General features: G+C 46.8%; 2 protein-coding genes and 1 pseudogene across 2 annotated transcripts in view; all 3 read left to right on the top strand.

Moving 5' to 3' along the window:
• Nucleotides 1–13889, top strand: part of LOC139789149 (olfactory receptor 5P76-like) — a 428065-nt gene extending 414176 nt beyond the window's left edge. The window contains 1 exon segment of the mRNA XM_071729673.1: nt 13770–13889. The gene's annotated coding sequence lies outside the window, so the exon portion shown is untranslated.
• The window catches only part of LOC139789283 (zinc finger protein 501-like), a 508475-nt gene extending 486364 nt beyond the window's left edge, over nt 1–22111 (top strand). The window contains exon 3 of the transcript XR_011723120.1: nt 21950–22111. The gene's annotated coding sequence lies outside the window, so the exon portion shown is untranslated. The remainder of the gene's footprint in view (nt 1–21949) is intronic.
• LOC139789145 (zinc finger protein 3-like) lies at nt 22108–22719 on the top strand (annotated as a pseudogene).
• Nucleotides 22720–26401: the final 3682 nt, after the last annotated feature.

Raw genomic sequence — 26401 nt, 5'->3', positions numbered from 1 at the left:
GAAGTTCGAAATGATCTGCCATAGCCTGTATTCCCCAATGAGTATGGTTATGCAATTTTTCTAACACCCTTCGGGCCAATGCTTTAGGCAATACCTGACGATCATCTGGGAGGTACCATTTACCATCTCGTTCAGTTGCTCCCACTTGTTGTAGTTTGTCTTGTTCTTGTTCTGTAAAGCTGGTCTGAAACTCGGCCTGTCGGGGTTCAACTGAGATCAACAATAAGGCTGCTTGTTTTGCTGCCTCATCCGCCAAGTTATTACCACGGACATTATAGGATAGGCCACGTTGATGAGCCCTTAGATGAACTACAGCAATCTTTTTGAGGCCCCTAAGGGTCTGTAATACCGCTCGAATTAAGGCCTCATGAGTAAGATTTTTACCATGCGTATTAATCAAGCCTCTTTCTTCCCAGATCTTCCCAAATGTAGGTACAACTCCAAAGGCATATTTATGAAGCCGCCCAAAAGGAAGCAGTCTTCGAGAAATAACGAGTTAAAACATAAAATGCAAGGCACTATAAGAAAGCTTAGCATTAGGAAAATACGGAGGTAATAAATTGTCTGAGAGAACAGGACAGGTTGACAGAAAAGAACACTAAAACCATAAAATAACATAAAATTTGGCATCAGTAGCCTCAGAAGTTTTAGGATGAGCCAAGGTCACTAAGACCCTGCCAAATGCACAAGGAAACTATCCAAATTAGGAAAAAGGTACGGAAAGGACACCAGTTCAAGAGGATGAAATACAAGAACGACCCCAAAAATCCTCTCCAAATTGAAGACCAACCCTCTAACTCTGCCTCAACTCCACCTGTTATGAATATTAAAAGTAGATGTTGCAATATAATGAATATTCATAATGGATGTTGCAATTGCTTGGCAAAATTGTATAAAAGCTGAATTGTGAGATTGCTGAATTGGAGCAGTTTGCCCAGGAAAACCTGGCTGCTCCCCGGCCGTTAATAAATACCTCCTGCTTAAAGGCTACAAACTTTGTCTCTGAGCAGTTACTCTGTCCGTGCCTTGTTTGGGGCATAAAATTGGCATCATAATTTGGCGAGCCAGGCAGGAGAAACAGTCCTCCCGAGCCTAGACCCAGGGGGCCGGGACCCTCTCTGGGCCCCCTCGACTGAATTTTGTCGGAAGAGTCTCCCGGACCCCTCGGGCCTACGTGCATCGGTGGACAAGGACCTCCTGCTCCAAATTAAGAGGTATTTATCCTTTAAGATAAAGCGCTTTGTTGAGAAGCGGGGGTAAGACGTTACCGCCCGAAGGGAAGCCGAGGGGACGCCCTGGCATTAATCCCTGCTGGGTTAGAGGCCCATAGAGAGAAGCAGGTTAGAGTCCTGCCGGAACAGTGTCTTGTGTGCTCTCCGAAGCAGGTTAGAGTCCTGCCGGAGCAGTTTCTTGTGTGTCCTCCGAAGCGGGTTAGAGTCCTGCCGGAGCAGTGTCTTGTGTGTCCTCCGAAGCGGGTTAGAGTCCTGCCGGAGCAGTGTCTTGTGTGCTCTCCGAAGTGGGTTAGAGTCCTGCCGGAGCAGTGTCTTGTGTGCTCTCCGAAGTGGGTTAGAGTCCTGCCGGAGCAGTGTCTTGTGTGCTCTCCGAAGTGGGTTAGAGTCCTGCCGGAGCAGTGTCTTGTGTGCTCTCCGAAGTGGGTTAGAGTCCTGCCGGAGCAGTGCCTTGTGTGTCCTCCGAAGTGGGTTAGAGTCCTGCCGGAGCAGTGTCTTGTGTGTTCTCCGAAGCAGGTTAGAGTCCTGCTGGAATGGAGTCTTATGTGTTCTCCTTTTACCTTGATGTCCTTGGTTTATTTTTTTTGTTGTGTGAAATATTGTTCGATAAGGTGTTTAAGACCGTAAGGTTGTGATTTAAGGGTTAAGGATACAGACAGTTTATAACTAAGGATGGTTGTTAACTAATCTAGGATTGCTTTCTAGGTCCGGGAGTGTGTCCAAGAATCTCTCTTGGGAAAAAGGTTTTGGAATATGGAGAATTTCTTATTAACATGTAGCTTGAAATTTAAAGCTTGCAGCGGTGTCCTGTGGCTATGTGATAACACAGATCGGATATCCAACAGCAAACCAGTATCTCACAGTCCACAATCGACATCCTGTGACCTTACTTGGTAAAGCAGTCTGTTCAGATATAAACCAGAAGGTAGGAATGTTTATATAAAGTGTGCAAGTATGAGTGAGAGTGACTGAGACGCAGCATCGCTGCAAAGTGAGTGGGGAGTCCAGCTCTATGGTTCCTGATCTTCGCGAGAAGCCAGGCTAGAGACGGACGAAGCGATTGAAAATTGCTTGCATGAAGTGATGAAACAAAGCAAGATATATTACTTACGGGTAGAAGTGCGACCCAGTTAAACAAAGAGACATAAATCCAGAGAATAGTAATGGGAAGCCAACAAAGTAAACATGTAAATATGATACATCCCCCTTGGGATGTATCCTGAAACACTTGAAAGATTTAGGAGGCATTCCAGGGGGGAACATAAGTAAAAAGACACTTTTAAAATACTGTATACAGTGGTGGCCTTTGTATAAGTTAGACGGAGATGAAAAATGGCCACCGGAAGGAACAATTAATTATAACACAATCTTACAACTCATGCTGTTCCTCCGCCGGCTAGGCAAATGGGATGAAGTGATGTATTGCGATATGTTTTTTTCCTAAGAAATAAACCGGAGTGACAGAAGGAATGTGGGATAAGTGTGGCACCTCAGGATCCCCTAGTACTAGCCTTAGAAAAGGATAAGAAAAACTTAAAACCTAAGGAACGCTGCTGTGATGCCTGTAGTATTGGACAACAGTGCCTCAAATTAATAAGAAGGGACAGTGGAAAAGAGAGTGAAGTAAGCCTGTGGGAATATCAGCCATTTGCCCCAGGATATGGAGTGCCTCCTCCCAGACTGGGAGAAGGTGAAAAAAGAATTAGACTTTTTGATTGATACAGGAGCAACATTTTCGGTTTTAAATCAGGAACTAGTGCCTAAAAGTGATGAATTTGTACCAGTTGTGGGAGCAACAGGCCAACCAGAAAAAGCTTACTTTTTGAAACCTATTAAATACAAAATTGGAAAACAAAGGGGAATCCATCAGTAAAATTCAACAAAGACAAATTGGAATTCTGAGTAAACGAAGAGCAACTGATTGCAGCTCTAAGCCTAACAATCAGTTGCATAGAACCAAAACCTGAAAGACACAATATCGAGCGAATTCTGAGTGAAGCCTACCCGCTGGTATGGGCTACTGACGTACCTGGAAAATCAAAACAAGCAACACCTATCATTATTGACCTTATACCTGGAGTGAGGCCAGTAGTGAGAAAACAGTACCCACTGAGGTTAGAAGATAGAAAAGGAATTGAACCCATAATTAGAAAGTTTCTAGAGTTGGGGTTATTAATAGAATGCGAATCAGATTTTAACACACCAATCTTGCCAGTTAAGAAACCTAATGGAACTTATAGATTAGTCCAAGATCTAAGAGCAGTAAATGAAATAACGAAGACACTACACCCAGTAGTTGCTAACCCTTATACACTCCTAACTAAATTAAAAGAAAATTTGACCTGGTTCACGGTATTAGACTTGAAAGATGCATTCTTCTGCCTTCCCTTAGCTCCAGAAAGCCAAAAGATCTTTGCCTTTGAATGGGAATCTGTAAATATAGGGAGAAAAACCCAACCCACATGGACTGTGTTACCTCAAGGTTATAAAAATAGTCCCACAATTTTTGGGAATCAATTAGCCAAAGAATTAGAACAGTAGGAGAGGCCACCGGGAGATGGTACTCTTCTACAATACGTAGACGATCTCCTAATAGCAACAGAGACAGAAGAAGAATGCATTGAATGGACTGTTTCTCTGTTGAATTTCTTGGGTATAAGTGGATATCGAGTTTCTCAACAGAAAGCACAGCTGGTGCAAGAAGAAGTAGTATATCTGGGATATGAAGTTTCCAGAGGGCAGCGATCCCTAGGAACGACAAGAAAGGAAGCCATCTGCCAAATGCCTAGACCAGAAACGGTGAGAGATTTGCGCGCCTTTCTGGGAATGACAGGTTGGTGTCGACTATGGATCTATCAATACGGGATACTTGCTAAACCATTATATGATTCGCTAAAAGAAACTAAGAATATTCTAGCCTGGACTCCTGAAGCAGAAGGGGCTTTTAAGAAACTGAAACAGGAGCTTATGAGAGCACCAGCTTTGGGTCTTCCAGATGTAACAAAACCTTTCTGGCCGTTCTCTCATGAACGACAAGGGATGGCTCTAGGAGTCTTAGCACAACAGTTGGGACCACACAAGAGAGCTGTGGCTTATTTCTCCAAACAGTTGGATGAAGTAAGCAAAGGATGGCCTAGCTGTCTGAAAGCAGTGGCCGCAGTGATTATAAACGTAGAAGAGGCCAGGAAGCTCACGTTGGGTCAGAAAATGACTGTGTTAGTGTCTCATACTGTATCAGCCGTATTAGAACAGAAAGGTAACCACTGGTTATCACCTTCCAGATTCCTAAAATACCAGACTATCCTAGCTGAATCAGATGATATAACTATCCAAGTAACTAATATCGTAAACCCAGCTTCATTCCTAGAAGGAAGAACTCTGGCAGAACCCATCGAACATGACTGCCTGGAAACAATCGAAGCAGTCTACTCCAGTCGCCCGGATCTCAAAGAAGAGCCATTCGAAGATGCGGACAATTGGTTCTCGGATGGCAGCAGCTTCGTAAAGCGAGGGGTAAGAATGGCTGGCTATGCGGTGACTACGACGGAAGAGGTAATCGAGTCAAATCCTTTACCTGCAGGGACCTCAGCCCAAAGAGCAGAGCTAATAGCTCTTATCCGAGCTCTGGAATTAGCAGAAAACATGCGAATTAATATTTGGACAGACTCTAAGTATGCCTTCTCCGTCGTACATGCTCATGGAGCAATCTGGAAAGAAAGAGGACTGCTGACTACCCAAGGGAAAGCAGTCAAACACGCAGAGGAAATTCTACGATTGTTAGAAGCAGTCCAGCTCCCAGAACAAGTGGCCATAATGCATTGTAAGGGACACCTGAAAGGTAACACTGTTCCAGAAATAGGAAATAGGAAAGCTGATGCGGAAGCTAAATTAGCTGATGCAAGGACCGAAAAAGTGACTATAACAGCTTTAGTACCAGGGGAGCTAGATACTAGCTTTCAACCAAACTATCAGGAATCAGATCATAGGTGGATTCAAAGAAATAAAGGTAAATTATTAGATAATGGATGGGGTCAGTTAGAAACGGGACAACTAATAATACCAGAAAAATTAACGTGGCAATTTGTAAAGACAGAACATGAAAAGGTCCATTGGGGTTTAGATCCACTTTACCAGTATTTACAAACTAGAATAGCAGGACCAAAATTATTCATCACCATAAAGCGAGTTACATCCCACTGCGAATGATGCCTAAAGAACAACCCAAATACAGGAACCAAAATACACCAAGGAGCAATAAATCAAGGCAAATTCCCAGGTGAAGTATGGTAAATTGATTTCTCTGAACTCCCAAGAAAAGGAGGGTATTCGATATTTGTTGGTATTAACTCATACATTTTCTGAGTGGCCTGAGGCATTCCCCTGTAGAACAAACAAAGAAAGAGAAGTAACTAAAGTTTTGTTAAATGAAATCATACCGCGGTTTGGAGTACCAAGAAGTATCTCTTCAGACAAAGGATCACATTTTTGTGCAAAGGTCGTGAGAGCAATAAGCAAAGCACTGCAGATTAAATGGCAATTGCATATGCCCTACAAACCACAGGCCAGTGGGCAAGTGGAAAGGATGAATCATCTTATCAAACAACAAATTGCTAAGATATGTCCAGAGACTAATTTACAATGGTATCAAGCTTTGCCTATTGCTCTGATCAGATTGAGGGTCAAACCTCTATCAAAAGAGAAGTTGAGTCCGTTTGAAATTCTGTATGGCAGACCTTATGCTATGCAAATTGTAAATAGTGATGCTATGGATCAAATAGGCAATCAGTATATACATGATTATGTAATCGCTGTAGGAAAGCATTTTGAAAAAAACGCCACAGTAGTTATAGAACATCAGCCCAAACAACCTGATTGTAAGCTACATCCGTTTAACCCCAGCGATTGGGTGTATGTTAAGAATCTTTTAGGAAAACCCCTATAAGAAAAGTGGGAGGGACCTTTCCAAGTGCTGCTGACTACCTTCACTGCGGTACGGATCAAGGAATGACCTACATGGATCCATTATTCCTGAGTCAAAAAAGCTCCAGAAGATAAGCAAGAAGACCCGACATTATGAATCCAGCTCCCTCTCAAACCCTTTCGACATTAACCATTGGACTCTCGATAAGTATTGTTTTATCCCAAGACCCTACTCCAGAAGGGCCATGGTCTAGTGCACGTACACTACCACGCTCTGGGGAAAACGAATTTGAGATTTATGTTCTACATAACAATCAACCTTATACGATAGATGAATGGGAAAGTAACACCTTTTTCGTGGCACAAAAAGGAGACTAAATTCAAGTAGGATGCCGAGAAGTTGATGCCCTAGTAGGAAAAACAAACACTAATGTTGACAATTGAATCTGGAGAAAAGGTCCCTAGATAGAACTTAATTACTTACAGCCAGGAAAAAGATAAAGAGCCAATTATCTGGGTTCAAAGGAGGGGACCAGTTTCTTGTCAATGGGATAGTTTTGAAGGAGGTAGAGCACAGTGTGAAATTATATTCCAACTAGAAAAATTAACTTGGTTTTCATGTAACAGAGAAGCTAAAATTCTTGAACCTATTAGTAAACAAGGCAACATGATCGGCAGAGGATTTAAACAGGCCATTAAATCCACGACAGACTTAGTCATGGACCCGTCTCATGGAGCTACTCCACCTCTAGAATGTAGGGAAATGCATAATCTAATCTTTATAGGACCCCAAGTAATAAGACAGTCAAACAAACTGAAGTTACTGTTAGATCCCACATATTCTCTGAAGAAAAGTACGGATAAACATTCAGACAGACATTACACATTTACAAAAAGATTGTCAACCTTTTATACAGCAAAGCCTCAAAGGCTGGAACACTTGGTCATACCACAAGCGAACACAAAGAGATATAAGTGGAATATCCTAATATCCTAACAAAGGTTACTCAAGTAGGTCAACATAATTGGTGGGACATCTTTACAGGATATTCCCCAACAGCAACACAAGTTTTTCACTACCTGATACGTCCAATATTAATTATAGCCATAGCCTGTTAACTCTCTTAAATATATGCCTGTGGTGTAAATTAAAGTCTATGATTAAGAGAACCCAAATAATCTGGGCAATGGTACAAGCATATCAACACCCTTTAGGATTAGAACTTGACGAAAGAATTCGTAAGTTATAAGAAAAGGGGGGAAATGAAGCCGCCCAAAAGGAAGCAGTCTTCGAGAAATAACGAGTTAAAACATAAAATGCAAGGCACTATAAGAAAGCTTAGCATTAGGAAAATACGGAGGTAATAAATTGTCTGAGAGAACAGGACAGGTTGACAGAAAAGAACACTAAAACCATAAAATAACATAAAATTTGGCATCAGTAGCCTCAGAAGTTTTAGGATGAGCCAAGGTCACTAAGACCCTGCCAAATGCACAAGGAAACTACCCAAATTAGGAAAAAGGTACGGAAAGGACACCAGTTCAAGAGGATGAAATACAAGAACGACCCCAAAAATCCTCTCCAAATTGAAGACCAACCCTCTAACTCTGCCTCAACTCCGCCTGTTATGAATATTAAAAGTAGATGTTGCAATATAATGAATATTCATAATGGATGTTGCAATTGCTTAGCAAAATTGTATAAAAGCTGAATTGTGAGATTGCTGAATTGGAGCAGTTTGCCCAGGAAAACCTGGCTGCTCCCCGGCTGTTAATAAATACCTCCTGCTTAAAGGCTACAAACTTTGTCTCTGAGCAGTTACTCTGTCCGTGCCTTGTTTGGGGCATAAAATTGGCATCATTTAGAATCTGTAAATATTGTTCCAATGCGGCCTTTCAGAAGCTGCAAGGCTCGGAGAAGGGCATATAGTTCACAAGCCTGAGCTGACCACCTAGAATCCAATGGTCCTGATTCTTTAACGGTAAAATTGTCTCCTTCTATTATTGCATATCCTGATTTTCGATGTCGACCCACTACCCGTGAGGAACCATCTATGTACAGTTTAAGGCCTTCCTGTAATTCGGAGTCTTCTAAATCCTCCCTAATTTTAGCCTGCAACTCTATAGTCTGTAAACAATCATGTGAGAGGGTTGACTCAAGTTCCCCATACAGGAATTGAGCAGGATTCTGCAAGTTGATAACTTCCAATCGCAATTTAGGGGAGTTCAATAAAATGCTCTCATATTTCAATAGCCTGCTATCAGTTATCCACTTTTCTGCCTTCTGCTGCAAAATATTTCTCAAGTTATGTGGAGTATATACTATTAATTCTCCTCCCAGAGTAACTTTTGCAGCTTCCTCCACTAACAAGGCTGTAGCTACTACAGCCTGTAAACAATTGGGCCACCCGCGGCTCACAGGATCAAGTAGCTTAGAAAAATAGCCCACAGGTTTCCGAGAATCTGCCCACATCTGTGTAAGTACTCCATATGCTGTTCCATCATGTATATTGACAAACAAATAAAAAGATTTCCTAATATCAGGTAAACTGAGGACTGGGGCATTAATCAAATCCTCTTTAATGTTATGTAAATACTTATCGTCATCAGAAGTCCACTTCAGCAACCCATTCTTAGTGAGTTTCTCGTAAAGGAATTTAACTTTGCTGCTGTAATCTTCAATCCACTGTCAGCAATAGCCTAGGAGTCCAAGTAGCTGACGGATCTGCCTTTTGTTTGTAGGAGCTGATAGGGCTAGAATCCCATTAACCCTATCAGGGTCCAGCTGCTTCTGGCCCTTAACCAACCAATGACCTAAGTACTTCACTTTCTCCTCAGTAAATTGTAATTTGGACTTTGTTGCCTTCAACCCTTGCAGGCTTAAAAAATTGAGGAGTAGTATACTAGCAGTCCTAACATCATCTTCAGTGATCCCTGCAATTAACAAATCATCCACATATTGAATTAAGACTGTATGAGGACTCCCTTCAAAGGATTCAAGAATTTGTTCTAAAGCCTGGCCAAATAGGTTAGGGGATTCTGTAAAGCCCTGGGGAAGTACTGTCCACCGAAGTTGCTGTTTCCTATGGGTGTCAGGATCTTCCCATTCGAAGGCGAAGTAATCTCTGCAGTCTTCCCTTAAGGGACATGCCCAGAAGGTGTCCTTGAGGTCAATGACGGTGTACCACTGATAGTTGGGTGAAAGTTTACTTAAGGTAGTGTAAGGATTGGCAACTACTGGATATCTAGTTATAGTGCGCTTATTTACTTCCCTTAAATCTTGTACCAATCGGTATGACCCGTCCGACTTCTTAACTGGCAGGATAGGTGTATTATGGGGAGACATACAAGGTTCCAATAACCCCTGAGTTAACAGTCTCTGAATAATAGGCTGTAATCCTTTCCTCCCTTCATGTGAAATGGGGTATTGTTTGACCCTAACCGGGCAATCAGGGTCCCTAATAGTAATGATAATAGGTTTAATGTTTAAAAGCCCAACCGAATCAGGAGTATACCAGACTTCTGGGTTAATTTTCTTTTCATCTGCTGAAGTTAGGACCAGTAATTTGACATTCAACTGTTGTCCTTTTATTTCTAAACCAATTCCTAAATTCAAATCCCTCCCCAACAGGTTATATTCAGCTTCAGGCACCAGTAAGAAAGTGCCTGTGGAAATCTGGTTGTTTAATCTAATTTCCACATTTTTGATTAAGGGTACCGCAAAGGGTTCTCCCTTAGCCCCTACAACTTGTAATGTGTCTTGAGAGATAGTGCATCCCTGTGGAAGGGTCTGGACAGTAGATCTTTCAGCCCCTGAATCTATAAGAAATTCAAATTCTTGTTGCTGGGGACCAATTTGTAATTTTATCAAGGGCTCTTTGCTGGTAGATGTCCCCAGCAAATAGAGCCCCTGACACCCCTAATCTTCTTTATATATCATCTCGTCCTGCATCCTTTTACGACAGGAGCATTGTTTGTGTCCCTTTTGTTTGCAATAGTAACATATTAGCTCTTTAGGCACAACAAAACGGCTACCGGCAGCGTGCTGTGTAACCTTTCTGTTGAAGGGTTTCTACGGAGACCAATCAGCTGAGAAGGGGGCGGCACCCAGCGGGGCCACGAGGGATTTAAAGCGGCTGAATCGACCGGAGAATTCAAACGGCTACCGGCAGCGTGCTGTGTAACCTTTCTGTTGAAGGGTTTCTACGGAGACCAATCAGCTGAGAAGGGGGCGGCACCCAGCGGGGCCACGAGGGATTTAAAGCGGCTGAATCGACCGGAGAATTCAAACGGCTACCGGCAGCGTGCTGTGTAACCTTTCTGTTGAAGGGTTTCTACGGAGACCAATCAGCTGAGAAGGGGGCGGCACCCAGCGGGGCCACGAGGGATTTAAAGCGGCTGAATCGACCGGAGAATTCAAACGGCTACCGGCAGCGTGCTGTGTAACCTTTCTGTTGAAGGGTTTCTACGGAGACCAATCAGCTGAGAAGGGGGCGGCACCCAGCGGGGCCACGAGGGATTTAAAGCGGCTGAATCGACCGGAGAATTCAAACGGCTACCGGCAGCGTGCTGTGTAACCTTTCTGTTGAAGGGTTTCTACGGAGACCAATCAGCTGAGAAGGGGGCGGCACCCAGCGGGGCCACGAGGGATTTAAAGCGGCTGAATCGACCGGAGAATTCAAACGGCTACCGGCAGCGTGCTGTGTAACCTTTCTGTTGAAGGGTTTCTACGGAGACCAATCAGCTGAGAAGGGGGCGGCACCCAGCCGGGCCACGAGGGATTTAAAGCGGCTGAATCGACCGGAGAATTCAAACGGCTACCGGCAGCGTGCTGTGTAACCTTTCTGTTGAAGGGTTTCTACGGAGACCAATCAGCTGAGAAGGGGGCGGCACCCAGCGGGGCCACGAGGGATTTAAAGCGGCTGAATCGACCGGAGAATTCAAACGGCTACCGGCAGCGTGCTGTGTAACCTTTCTGTTGAAGGGTTTCTACGGAGACCAATCAGCTGAGAAGGGGGCGGCACCCAGCGGGGCCACGAGGGATTTAAAGTGTCTGCCAGGAGCACCAGCGACCCGGAGCACGGCGAACAGGAGCAGGCAAACAGGAAGGTGAAGCGGCAGTTAGCGAGGCAGTTCGCGCAGGCAGGGCAAGCAGTAGGGGCACAGGTAGCAATGGTTGTGAAAAAAGCAAAAACTGTTGCTGTTAAGAGGAAGGGTGTGTCCACACAAACCGAACCCCTTAGGATGGATGTAGCTGTTCAGGCCTCTGGCTGTGCAGACTGTTTGAGCCTCATCCTGGCACCGGCGGACAGCAAAAATAAGGTCTGTGTGAGATGTGAGCAGGTCAATGACCTGCTGAGCATGGTGGCGGAGCTTAAGGAGGAGGTGGAGAGACTAAGAAGTATTAGGGAAAGTGAAAAAGAAATTGACTGGTGGAGTCACACCCTTTCAACTACAATTGAAATCCAACAGGAGACAGTGAAGCCCTGCCCCTCCTCCTATCAGGCAGCTGATGAAGACCAGGTGGATAGGGGAGAATGGAAACAGGTCCCCCACCGAAAAGGCAAAAGAATTCTCTCCCAACCCCCACCACTCCCCCAGGTGCCCATAGAGAACAGATATGAGGCCCTGGACTAAGAGAATCAAGAAGAGGACAGACAAGAGGACGATCTGTCCATAAGGCCTCCCGTTCACCCCCTGTCTAGCAGACGGATTAAAACTTCACCTACAAAGAAAAGAAGAAGGGTAGTCGTAGCTGGTGACTCTCTTCTGAGGGGAACTGAGGGCCCTATATGCCGACCTGACCCATCCCATAGAGAGGTCTGCTGCCTTCCTGGCGCCCGGGTGAGGGATATTACTAAGAGACTCCCTCAACTAATTCAGTCCTCGGACTATTATCCACTGTTGGTAGTTCAGGCTGGCAGTCATGACATTATTGGAAGAAGTACAAGAGGGATTAAAAAGGACTTCAAGGCCCTGGGTCGGTTAGTCGATGGGTCAGGAGCACAGGTAGTCTTCGCCTCAGTTCCTGCAGTAGAAGGCTTAAATGAGGAGAGGACTAGGAAAACCCATCTCATTAATAGGTGGCTAAGGGACTGGTGCCACCGGCGGAACTTCGGGTTCTTCGACCATGGGGTAAATCCCAAACTGCCTTGTGTCATTAGATCTGATGGACTTCATCTAACTAACAGGGGGAAAAGGACTCTAGGTCATAGGTTGAAGGAGCTGATAAGGAGGGCTTTAAACTAGGTTTGAAGGGGGAGAGGGTTGAAACTGAGCTCTCCAGAGAGGAACCTAAAGGTGGACTACCCGAGATAAATGACAAATCAGGAGCCCAGCTGAAGTGCATGTATACCAATGCACGCAGCATGGGCAACAAACAGGAGGAGCTGGAAGCCATCGTGCGGCAGGAAAGCTATGATGTAGTAGCTATCACGGAAACGTGGTGGGATGACTCCCATGACTGGAGTGCTGCCATGGGTGGATACAGGCTCTTCAGAAGGGACAGGCAGGGTAGGAGAGGTGGAGGGGTAGCCCTATATGTTAGAGAATCTCTCAACACTGTAGAAGTTGAGACCACCAATAATAGGGCAGAATGCCTGTGGGTTAGAATCAGTGGGAAGGTCAACAAGGCCGATATCGTGATGGGAGTCTGTTACAGACCGCCCAATCAGGACGATGAGGTCGACGAAATATTCTACAAGCAACTGGAGGATGTTTCAAAATCATCATCCCTTATCCTCGTAGGTGACTTTAACTTGCCAGACATCTGCTGGGAACTCCACACTGCAGAGAGGAGGCAATCTAGGAGATTCCTAGAGTGTATTGAAGATAACTTCCTGCTCCAACTAGTAAATGAGCCCACCAGGGATGGAGCCCCACTTGACCTTCTTTTCACAAACAGAGAGGGGCTGGTGGGAGATGTGGTGGTTGATGGACGACTGGGACTTAGTGACCATGAAATAATAGAGTTTTCAATACTCAGGGATACAAGGAGGGTCGTCAGTAAAACGTCTGTATTGGATTTCCGGAGAGCAGATTTTGGACTATTCAAAAGACTGGTTCAGAGTATACCCTGGGAAACAGCCCTTGAAAACAAAGGGGTCCAGGAGGGATGGACATACTTCAAAGAGCATATTCTGAAAGCACAGGAACAGGCTGTCCCAGAGTCCCGGAAGGCGAGCCGGCGGGGAAGGCAACCAGTCTGGCTGAACTGGGAGACTCTGAAAGAAATTAGGGTTAAGAAGAGGGCCTATCAATTATGGAAAAAAGGGCTAACTTCTCAAGAGGAATTTAGGAATATAGTCAGGTCATGTAGAAAGAAAATCAGAGAGACAAAAGCACTACATGAACTGAATCTTGCTACCTCTGTGAAGGACAATAAGAAATCCTTCTACAGATACATCAATAGCAAAAGAAGGGGCAAGGAAAACATTCATTCTGTACTGGACATGGGTGGGAATATAGTTATCAAAGATGAGGAAAAGGCTGAGGTATTTAACACCTTCTTTACCTCAGTTTTCAACAGAAAGACAGGTTATCCTGTTGACAGCTGGCTTCTGGAGCCTATAGAGGGTGATAAAAATCTAAACAGCCCCCCTGTAATATTGAAGGACACAGTCAGTGACCTCTTGAGCTGCTTGGACCCCCACAAGTCTATGGGACCGGATGGGATCCACCCAAGAGTGATGAGGGAGCTGGCAGAAGAGCTCGCCAAGCCTCTCTCTATCATCTACCAACAGTCCTGGCTCACTGGGGACATCCCAGATGATTGGAAGTTGGCGAATGTCACGCCAATCCACAAAAAGGGCCGGAAGGAGGACCCGGGAAACTACAGGCCCGTCAGCCTGACCTCAGTGCCTGGCAGGGTTATGGAGCAGATCATCCTCAGTGCAATCACACAGCACCTGCAGGATGGGCCAGGGATCAGACCCAGCCAGCACGGGTTTAGGAAGGGCAGGTCCTGCCTGACCAACCTGATCTCCTTTTATGATCAGGTGACCCGTCTGGTGGATGAGGGGAAGGCGGTGGATGTGGTCTACCTGGACTTCAGCAAAGCCTTTGACACCGTCCCCCACAGCATTCTCCTGAAAAAGCTGTCAGCCCACAGCTTGGACAGGAGCACCCTGTGCTGGGTTAGGAACTGGCTGGAGGGCTGGGCCCAGAGGGTGGTGGTGAACGGGGCTGCATCCAGTTGGCGGCCGGTCACTAGTGGTGTCCCCCAGGGATCAGTGTTGGGCCCAGTTCTGTTTAATATCTTTATCGATGACTTAGACGAAGGGATTGAGTCCATCATCAGCAAGTTCGCAGATGACACCAAGCTGGGGGGAAGTGTAGACCAACTCGAAGGCAGGAGGGCTCTGCAGAGGGACCTGGACAGACTAGAGAGCTGGGCCGATTCCAACGGGATGAGGTTCAACAAGGCCAAGTGCCGGGTCCTGCACTTTGGCCACAACAACCCCATGCAGCGCTATAGGCTGGGGACAGAGTGGCTGGAGAGCAGCCAGGCAGAAAGGGACCTGGGAGTCTGCATTAACAAGAAACTGAACATGAGCCAGCAGTGTGCCCAGATGGCCAAGAAGGCCAATGGCATCCTGGCCTGTATCAGAAACAGCGTCACCAGCAGGTCCAGGGAGGTGATTCTTCCCCTGTACTCAGCGCTGGTGAGGCCACACCTCGAGTACTGTGTCCAGTTCTGGGCCCCTCAGTTTAAGAAGGATGTAGAGGTCCTGGAACAGGTCCAAAGGAGGGCAACCAGGCTGGTGAAGGGACTCGAGCACAGGCCCTATGAGGAGAGGCTGAGAGAGCTGGGGCTGTTCAGCCTGAAGAAGAGGAGGCTCAGGGGAGACCTCATTGCTGTCTACAACTACCTGAAAGGAGGCTGTAGCGAGGTGGGAGCTGGACTCTTTTCACAGACGACCCTCAACAAGACAAGAGGACACAGTCTTAAGTTGTGCCAGGGGAGGTTTAGGTTAGATATTAGAAAGAATTTCTTCACGGAGAGGGTGATTAGGCTATGGAATGGACTGCCCGGTGAGGTGGTAGATTCTCCGTCCCTGGAGACATTTAAAAAAAGACTGGATGTGGCACTCAGTGCCATGGTCTAGCAACTGCTCCGGTGGGTCAAGGGTTGGACTAGATGATCTCTGAGGTCCCTTCCAACCCGGCTAATTCTATGATTCTATGATTCTATGAACAGGGGGCATATTTCTCCTATTCGGTCTTGGCCTGTATTCTGTTTCTCTCGGTCTTCCTCTCGGGCCAAGGGGGGTGGGACCAAGCTCTTTTACTGCTGTGGCCAAGAGTTGCGCTTGTTGCTTTTGCTGCTCCTCATCCCTTCTTACATAAACCTTTTGAGCTTCTCTCAGAAGCTCATCCAGACCCTTATCGTGCCAATCCTCAATTTCTCCCAACTTTTTCCTAATATCACTCCAGTATTTTGCCACAAAGTGAGTTTTTAGTAAAGCCTGCCCTAAGGGTGTATCAGGGTCCAGACCTGAATATAACTGCAGATTCTTCCTCAGTCTCTCTAACCATTCGGTAGGGGTTTCATCTTTCTTCTGACATTCTGTAAAGGCTTTATTAATATTCTGCCCCCGAGGAACAGATTCCCTAATCCCTTGCATGATAATCTCTCGAAGGTCCATCATGTGCCCCCAATGTTCTGGATTTTGATTATCCCAGTTAGGTCTCTGCATGAGCCATTTTACATCTGCAGCAGGACCTTGTTGGTGTCTCTGATCCCAGTGTCGTAGACCAGCCCTCCTAATCATTTCCCTCTCTTCCATAGTAAACAAGATTCTAAGGATAGCTTGCATTTCATCCCAGGTATATATGTTAGCTCCCAGGAATTGATCAAATCTCTCAGCCACCCCCAGGGGGTCCTCTAGCAATGCTCCCATTTCCTTTTTAAAGTCTCTCACATCCATGGAACTGAGTGGTACCGAAACAAATCCAGTCCCAGGCTGAGGTCCCCCCATTGCAATTTCACGCAAAGGATATAAACCTCCTCTTTCTTTCGTTCTGCTTCTTGTGAGTACCCCCCTCTCATGTTGTTCATGTTCCTTCGGCTCACTCTCAGAGGAGTCAGTCTCCGTAGCAGCCGGAGGGGGAGGATTATCACATGAAGGAGGTGACTCAACGATTCTCTCAGGTTCCCTACGTTTTCTCCTGAGTACCCTCCTCTCATACTGTTCAGGTTCCTTTGGCTCACTCTCAGAGGAGTCAGTCTCCGTAGCAGCCGGTAGAGAAGGGTTATGGTGAGGAGGAGGTGACACAAGGATTTCCTCCTCAGGTTCCCTATGCCGTCTCCTGCTCCCATCTCTGACCGCAAACATCCTCGCTGGGTCACTTCCCATCCATACTGAAGCATATTCACTCTCTTCTTCATTAAAAGGTCTCTTAGCATTAACCCACAAATTTAAACTCCGGCATACCCAATTCTCAAATGTCCCATATATTGGCCAGTATACTCCTCGTTCAATTTCCTGGTTTCCCCAAACTTTTATACAATAGTATACCATGTTTTCCTTGTGTCTGGGAGAAACTTCCCAATGTCTCAACATGATTCCCAATGGACTATCGGGGGGGATATCAGGGAGACATTCGTACCCCCTCTGAATACCGGGACGATCCTCCAACATGAGTTTATTCCACCCTTGGCCCATCTTCCAGGTGCTTTCTGTCACACAGCCCAAACGCTTCCCTCCGTTCGTGGCCCAGCCCCTCGCGGGACGTGGGAACAGCACTACAAGAAGGTCCGCACTCGCTCCGCCCTTCAGGACGTCTCACTCACTCAAATCTCAATCAGGCGCACCGTGGGCACCGGCTCCCCTACACCCAGGGGAACCAGCTCTTCCCGGATAGAAGTTAAAACCCCGCAACCGGAGGGTAACCCACCCTTTGGCCAGAAGAGGAACCCAGCAACCGGAAGGTGACCACCCGCCCCTTTTGGCTGCAAGGAAAAAAAAACCTCGTGGTCGGAGAAAAACAAAACAAAACAAACAACTAACAAGCAGACACCGAAAAACAAGCCTCCCTGACCGTGTGGAAAGACCAGGATCAAAGAAACTTCATCCCCAGCCGCGAAAATCCCGCGGCCAGAGGCATACCCTCCCTGATCTCGTGGACGAGATCAGAGGAAACCCTCCCTAGCCGAGAAAACCTCACAGCCAGAGGCACACCCTCCCTGATCTCGTGCACAAGATCAGAGGAAACCCTCCCTAGCTGCGATAATCCCGCGGCCAGAGGAAAACCATCCCCAGCCACAAAAACCTCACAGCCAGAGGTACACTACACCATCCCCGGGGGAAATCGCTTAATACTCACTTGTCTCCTGTTAATCTGTTATCCGGATCTTCGTGCACAAACAAAACAGAACAAAACAAAAAGTACGGGGGAATTCTAAATTATTCCTTTACTTATATATCTCTCCCTCCTCGGTAAGATCCCTGCCGTCTATAGCACGGAGCTAGACTCCAGGTCCACCCGCAAAAGTGCGGATGGGGCGCCTACCCAGTAGAAAAGCTCCACAGCATAGAGTTCCAAGATCCAAGTCACGGCACCAATTTGTTATAAACGTTTGACTCGTTTTAACGATAACAAAACTTTTACTGTAAATGAGAGAGATATATATGCAAAGCAGCGCGCTGGGCGACCGAGGCAGCACACCTCCGCCAACGGTTCGCGCCTTGGATAGGGTAAACCAGTCCTTTTATACTTTCGGTAACCCCCCTCCCTCTTAGTCCGTTATTAGTTTCTCATTGGAGGCTGTTTCGCGGTCTCTCTGTATTGGTCCCTGGTCCGCAGGTTCTGTCCCGTTGCTAAGGGAAGAGCTTCTTTGTTCTGTCTCTGCGGACTTGCCTCGTGGTCTTCGACATGCCCCAACATGTTTTCCCACAAACAACCCGAACAAAAACCCCGATCCTATGATTACAAACCACACCCAATTAAACATTCTAGGGAACGATCCATTCAACAAAACAATAAAGTAAAAATTTCAACTAGTATTTATTACAGTTACTGCTCCTTGCCTGTCAGGAGGGATGCTTCATGAGCTCTCCTGAAACCTCTGTGAAACCATGGGTCATGAGACAGGATGCCTCCAGCAGCCTGCAGTCAGGCTTCTGTCAGTTGTCTCCTGTTTTAAAAACCAATCCCCACCCAGAGCAGAGATATTTGGTTTATTAAGATCTTCCCAGAAAAGGTGCCAGGAGACATTTCCCCAAAGCCTGAGGCCTTTGGAGAAGTCATTAGGGTTTGCTATGCATACCAAAGACAAAGAAGAACCTTCAGGGCAGTAAAGGCTGCCTTGGTCATTGTCCTCCTGATTTACACCTGAAAGCACTGATTCAACAGCTTCTTATCTCCAGGCCCCTGAGGTCTTTGTTTTGTGATCAGGTCAGGAAGTGTGTCCTCCCATTCCCTCCTCTTCACCCCCATTAAACCAGCTCTTCAAGTTTTTCAGCCTGGAATAACTTTTGTGGCTGTAAACCCTTTCCTTTCAACAACAAATTCCCCCTTTGAGATGCCTGGGGGTATTTTACACAGCCCCTGAACTTTACTTTTGTGCTTGTAGAACCAGGAATCACAGATTGGTTTGGGTTTGAGGGGACCTGAAAGATCATCTAGCTCCAACTCCCTGCATGGGAAGGGACATGTCCCAGTTGATCAGGATGCCCTAAGCCCCATCCAACCTGGCCTTGAACACTTTCAGGAATGATTCTTTGATAAAATGTGTAACCCTTGGTAATGATAAAGGGGCTGTCAGGTGATCATTCCCAAAGCTCACATACCTTTTGAAAAGCCTTGCAGTTTAGGAATGTTTTTAATCACTGGAAAACACCTTGGAGGGGGAAGGGGAGAATGAATGAATCCCCAAGGGTTGCAATGAAAAATGTCTTAATAGCATCAAAATAATAATGATCAAATATTAACAATGATTATGATGGCTCCTCTGGGAAGGTGACGGTCATGGTAAGTAGAGGAGGAGGTCCCAGGTGTGGGAACATTGCCTGTTAGGATGGGACCCACTGGGAAAGGGAGCCATGGAAGAAGCCAGGCCATGCCCCTAAACTTCAATCATAGAATGATTTGGGTTGGAAGGGACCTTGAAAGTCATTTAGTCTATACAGGGAGACTCTTGGTGATCATACTGTGGAACATTGGGGTTGGCCAGGTCAGAGCACCTTTCTGGATTTTAGCCCATGGTCACATGTATCCCTCATTCCAGAGCAGGAGAGAGCCCAGCACAACTTTTCTGATCACCCTTGCTCTTGTTTAGTTGGAGCCTGCAGCCTCTGAAAACTCGAGGTGCTCGGAACAGAAAAAATAGATTTTAGAGTGAATTCTGCCCAGGATCAGAAACAAGTGAAGCCAGAAGTTGAAGTGAAGGATAAGAAAGAACCTGAAGGGCAGCAACCACTGCGTTGGTCATTGTCCCCCTGAGTTTACACCTGAAAGCAGTGAATTAACAGCCTCTTATCTCCAGGGCCCACAGGCTTTGTGTTGAGGTTGGGTCAGCACCACCCAGCTGTGATGTGTCCCCTGCCCATGCCACAAGCCTGATGTCCCCAACCCCCCAGGAAAAAACCCTGGTGTGTGTCCCCTGCCAACTTCCAACCCCACTCCTCAGGTCTGGTCCCTCCCCCCCGAGGCCCCTCCCCACCTGTTCTTCCTCCCCCCCCCCGCCGCTTCCTTTGATCGCGGTGCAGCTCCCAGGAGTTTTCTCTCCGCCGCCCCGGGGCTGGACCCACACCCCCCACCCCACAGCCAGGACCCCCCAACTGGTGACCGCCAGAGTATCGCCCCCTACCACCCAACGGCCTGGGCTGTGCCCTCCCTGCAGGTACTGGGAGGTGACGGGAGGTGATGGGAGGGGGGTGGTTATCCCAGTACTGCCCAAACTGGGAGCAAGCAGCACAAGATGGGGAGGGAGGGGAATGGGTGAGAGGGGGGAATTAAACTCATCCCTGGGTGGAGGGCACTAAGATTAGCAATCCCCAAACCTCTTCAAGAGCATTGAGGAGCCAAGCCATCTCCACACACTTTAGTCATAGAATGATTTGGGTTTGGAGGGACCTTGAATGTCATCTGGACAAACTTCCTGCTCTACAGAGTCTGTTGGTCATTCTGTGGAACACTGGGGTTGGCCAGTTCAGAGCAGCTGCCCTGGACTTTAGCCCATGGTGCATGTGGAACCCACATTCCAGAGCTGTGGAGAACCCAGAAAAATATTTCTGATCTCCCTTACTCTTGCAGAGTTGGAGTCTGCAGCATCCCAAAAATTCAGGTGCTCTGAAGAGACAAAAATTATTTTAGAGTGATTTCTGTCCCAGGATCAGAAACAAGCTGAGTGTGAAATGGAAATGGAGGAAAAAGAAAAACCTTCAGGGCAGTAACCCTGACCTGGGTTGGTCACTGTCCCCAAGTTTACACTTGAAAGCAATGAATTAACAGCCTCTTATCTCCAGGGCCCACAGGCTTTGTGTTGAGGTTGGGTCAGCACCACCCAGCTGTGATGTGTCCCCTGCCCATGCCACAAGCCTGATGTCCCCAACCCCCCAGGAAAAAACCCTGCTGTGTCCCCCATGCCAACTCCCAACCTTGTCCCCCCAGGTCAGGTCCCTTCCCCCCGAGGCCCCTCCCCACCTTTTCTTCCTCCCCCCCGCCGCTTCCCGCGATCGCCCTGCAGCTCCCAGGAGGTTTCTCTCCGCCGCCCCGGGGCTGCATCCACACCCCCCGCCCCGCAGCCGAGACCCCCCAACTGGTGACTGACAGAGCATCGCCCCTCCCTCCCCACCGGCCTGGGCTGTATCCCCTTTGCAGGTACCGAGAGGTGATGGGAAGTGATGGGAGGGGGGTGGTGGTTATCCCAGTACTGCCCAAACTGGGGGTGAGTAGCACAAGATGGAGAGGGGGTGGAGGATGGGTGAGAGGGGGGAACTAAACTTAACCCTGGGGTGAGGGTGGTGGGATTGGCAACCCTCCAACTCATCTGGAGGGTGGAAAAGCTGTGATTTTAGATCCCTCAAAATCATATCAGGGGAGCCCAATAAATACTGGTGGGCAGGGCTGTGATAGGGGACCCCAAAGTCATCACAAGGGTTTTGGGGCTGCAACTGGGGACCCTCAAATCACCCTCGAGCCAGGGATAAGGATGGCAAGTCTGGAATCCTTCCAGGGGACTTGATAACCCCAGGGCTTAGAAGCCACAATCGGGGACTCCCTTTGGAGACCCCAACTCATCCCAGTGGATGACAGCTCATCCTGCATGTGGGTGCAATAGGGGAATCCTATAGGTCATGGTGGGATTTGGTACCATGACAGGGGACCCAAACTTATATTGAAGTGGTTGGATGAGATATAAGACTCCAAAATCAACCCAGAGATTTAAGACAGCAGTGGGGGAGTCCTAAATTACCTCTTGCAGTGTCAGCATAATTCGGTCAAGCCAGGAGTGGCTCAAAACCCCAGAACCCCCTGCACCACACAATGGCCCCTTTGGGTTTTGGTTGCCAGTGTAGCCGCTAAAGATGAAGTAAAGGATGATCACTGGGTGCCCAACTCTATGGTTAACCTCCCTATTCCACCTCACAGTCCATTTTCACCTACAGTATGTTTGATGTAGGTTTTGGCTGCCACCAAAACAAAAAAAGCCCAATCCCTATTTTGTCACCATACTATGGCTTCTTTCTCAAACATGAGATGACTCCATCGGGGCAAAAACCTCCCTGGGTGTCCTAAGGATAAGAGAGATTTTGGTATAATTGTAATTTTGAAAATCACTGAAATCCATGCAGGAGAAAAGTTTGACACCAGTGAGGAATGGGGGAGAAAGTTAAGGATCTGCTCAGCCCATCTCCACCATCAGAAAATCCATTGGGGTGAGAGACCCCAGAGATGTCCTGACTGCAGGAGATGGTTTAGTGATAGCTCGGATCTGGTCCAACGGTGACACCATCACACAGGCACCATTTCCTACGCCTGTCTTGACTGCGGGAAATATTTTCGATGGAGATCAGCTTTAATCAAAAATCAACGGATCTATACAGGTGAGAAACCCTTTAAATGTTCCGAGTGTGGGAAGGGGTTTTCCCAGAGTTCCAATTTATCACGGCATCGCTGCATCCACACGGGAGAGAAACCCTATAAGTGTCTGGAGTGTGGGAAGGAGTTTTCCTAGAGTTCTGATTTATCACAGCATCACCGCATCCACACAGGAGAGAAGTTGTATCCCTGCACTCACTGTGGGAAAGCCTTCAACAACAGCGCCTCTTGGATTAATCACCAACATGTCCACACTGGGGAAAAACCCTACATGTGTCCCCAGTGTGGGAAGGGCTTCACAGCCAGCTCGGGTCTCTCCTATCACCTATGGATTCATAGAGGTGAACATCCTTACACCTCTTCTCAGTGTGGGAAGGGCTTCACAGCCAGCTCAGGTCTCACCCAACACCTATGGATCCATACGGGTGAACGTCCCTACAAGTGTCCCGGCTGTGGGAAGAGCTTCCGTCAAAGCTCCCATTTGAAAACCCATCAACGCCTCCATACCAGTGAAAAACATTAAAGATACTCCCAGTGAAAGATGAAATTTTACTGGAAATTAGATTTCATTTGGCATTACCTGACCCATTACAGCCATCACCAGGTTTGAAGGGTCAAGTTGCCCTCATTTTCCAAGCTCCATCACACCAATGGTGCTTTCTTCAGCTTCTTGTGGACAACAAAATGGAGTCAGCTCAGGAACCACTTCATGTTCCATCCAAAATTTGAGATTTAATACTTGTTTCAGCATCATGAAGGTTTTTTTTCCCAAATAATTAAAAACCAGGAAAGTATTTACTGTTGTGACACCCTCCTAAAGGGATGTGGCAGGATGGGATCCTTGACACTTTTCCCGCACAGCAGGCTGGGCGTGCAGCTGACAGCGCAGTAGAAGAGGGAGGCAGCAGACTGCAGGACAATGCTGACAGCAACAGAGCAGGATCATCTCTACTACATGGTTTTTAAAAATTTCCAGGGATGGTGGTTCCACCACATTCCTTGGCAGACTGTTCCAACACGTAACTATTCTCTCAGTAAAAAAATTCTTACTCAGATCTGACTGAAACATCCCCTGGTGCAATTTCAGGCCATGTCCTCTTGTCCTCTCATGGTTCACTTGAGAGAAGAGGTCAGCACCCACCTCAACACAACCTCCTTTCAGGGAGTTGTAGAGAGAAAGAAGCTCTCCTCTCAGCCTCATCTTCTCCAAACTGCACATTCCCAATTCCCTCAGTCTCTCCACAGAGCAATTGTTCTCTAGACCCTTCACCACCTTGTAGATGCCTGTAGACTCCAGGAGCTGGCACAGCTCTTCAGAGGAGCGTTACTGCTCCTTGCCTGTCAGGAGGGTGTCACGGTTTAACACTGGCCCGGCAATTAAACCGAGTAACAGACGCTCTCTATTAATCTCTCTCTCCTCCCTGATAAGAAAGGAGAGAGAATAAGGGAGAGAGACTTATGGGTTGGAAACTAAACTACACAACTTGAATGAAACAGGGATGATAAATAGGAAAAATTACTAAACATATACACAAATATACAAGAAAAAGGATACCACATTCCTCCCCCCTTTCCCCCAATAGCTCTCAAGGTCACCACCGAGGCTGCAGGGCAGCTCTGGGAAAGTCCAGGCTGGACTCCTGGAGTCGGCAGCAGTTGGGAACTGGAGGCAGGAACACACAGATATGGGCTGGCACGGATCAGGACCACAGGCAGACAAACGGACGGGATCCTTCCAGGGTGCCAGGGTGAAGGAAAAGGGAAGCAGGAAAGGCAGGAAGGGCAGGCAGCCGGAAGCTGGAAATCAGGAAATCTGGCTTGGCCCTCGTGATCCCTCAAATTTATACTGAGGATGACGTATATGGGATGGAATACTCTGTTTGGTCAATTCTGGCATCTATCTTGTCTGTTCCTCCCCAAAGGAGGGATGCAGGTGGGACCTCTCTATGTTTTCCTCAGAGCTGAGCAGTGTCCTTGGCTCTGCATACCAGTCTCTAGCAGTAACTATAAACATCAAGTGTTATCAGTCCTAGAAGCACACACTGTCTGAGAAACTTGCTGTTAATTTCAGCAAGTACAACTACTTACAAGAGACTTAGCTAAAAGCAAAAGTACAAGACAGAAAATCACCTTTATCCTGGCCCAAACACGGACATTCCACCCCTTATTCCATACCATTTGCGTCATGCTCCAATCGTTACTATCTTTTATCCCTAAACATAACTATACACAAATTATTACTACCTCTCTGTGCTAAAATTCACTAAGTAATTCAGTCTGTGATTGCAGATGCTCATCTATTGTAGCAGATTCTCAAAAAAAGGAGCAATTTTTCACAGTTCATGTCCATGGTCCACAAGTTGCAGGTTGCAGATGTTAACTTCAAGGAAGTTACTGGGTGCCAGCTGATGGATCTAGTTCTGATTTCATCATCACAAAATCATCCTGAAAAACACTCACAGAACACTGTTAGTTTATGCAACAACTCACATAACAGTAGTTAAGGTGGGATACAAGTTCATGACTCCCAAAGTGTCCATGCATTACTGATTAAGCTAGACAAGCAGAAATTAGGAATTCTCACCTAGTGTTAGATCCCCTTGTGGTACACATTGTACTTCTCCATCTTTCATCATCACCCACCAAGTGTGTCCAGGCCCTTGAACGAAAGCAACCCCACGAATGGGTTTGCCTTTGCCCGAGGCAGGATAAACCCAAACTGTTTTCCCTAGCAGATTTTTCTAATGCACCACAGGCACTTTTCCCCCATCTACTGTGTGTAGAAGATCTGACTGAGCAGGACCAGGTTGACTGATGGAACCCCTGGTATTAACTAACCAGGTAGCTTTTGCCAAGTGCTTGTCCCAGTTTTTGAAAGTTCCACCACCCATTGCCTTTAAGGTAGTTTTTAACAGTCCATTGTACCTTTCAATTTTACCTGAGGCTGGTGCATGATAGGGGATATGGTATATCCACTCAATACCATGTTCTTTAGCCCAGTTATTTATAAGACTATTTTTGAAATGAGTTCCATTATCTGACTCAATTCTTTCTGGTGTACCATGTCTCCACTAGACTTGTTTCTCTAGGCCCAGAATAGTGTTCCGGGCTGTGGCATGAGGCACAGGATATGTTTCCAGCCATCCTGTACTTGCCTCCACCTTTGTAAGCACATAGCGCTTACCCTGGTGGGTTTGAGGCAGTGTGATGTAATCGACTTGCCAGGCCTCCCCATACCTATATTTTGACCATCTCCCTTCATACCACAGAGGTTTCAACCTTTTAGATTGCTTAATTGCAGCACATATGTCACAATCGTGGATAACCTGCGCAATAGCGTCCAAAGATAAATCCACCCCTCGGTCACGAGCCCATCGATATGTTCCATCCCTGCCTTGATGACCTGAAGCATTGTGGGCCCATTTGGCTAAAAACAGTTCACCTTTATGGTCCCAGTCCAGATGTATTTGGAACACTTGAGCAGCTTCATCTGCTCGTTGGTTGTTTTAATGTTCCTCAGTAGCTTGATATGGAGGTACATGGGCATCTACGTGACGCACTTTTACATCAAGTTTCTCTAACCTAGCAGCAATGTCTTTCCACAGTTCAGCAGCCCAGATAGGTTTATCTCTACGTTGCCAGTTGTTTTGTTTCCACTGCTTTAACCAACCCCATAAGGCATTTGCTACCATCTATGAGTCAGTATAGAGATAATGTTTCGGAAACTTTTCTTGTTCAGCAATGTCCAAAGCCAATTGGATGGCTTTGACCTCTGCAAATTGACTTGATTCACCATCTCCTTCATCTGTTTTTGCAACTAGTCGTGTAGGATTCCATACAGCACCTTTCCACCTTCGATGGCCTCCTACCAGACGACAGGATCCATCAGTGAAGAGAGCATGTTGTTTTTCATCCTCTGGTAATTGGTCGTATGGTGGGGCTTCTTCAGCCCGTTTTACCACTTTTTCTGGTGGCATTCCGAAGTGTTTGCCTTCTGGCCAATGTGTTATTGCTTCTACAATTCCTGGACGATCAAGTCTTCCTATCCTAGCTCTCTGTGAGAATAAAGCAATCCATTTACTCCAGGTAGCATCGGTAGCATGATGGGAAGATTCTCTACCTGTGTACATAAAACCTAGTACAGGTAATCGTGGTACTAGGAGGAGCTGTGCTTCAGTACCAATCACTTCTGAAGCAGCTCTAAC

Source organism: Heliangelus exortis, chromosome W (assembly GCF_036169615.1).
Source record: "Heliangelus exortis chromosome W, bHelExo1.hap1, whole genome shotgun sequence".
Taxonomy (NCBI): domain Eukaryota; kingdom Metazoa; phylum Chordata; class Aves; order Apodiformes; family Trochilidae; genus Heliangelus; species Heliangelus exortis.
Note: the sequence above shows the minus strand (reverse complement) of the source record. Positions and strands in the feature narration are given on the sequence as shown.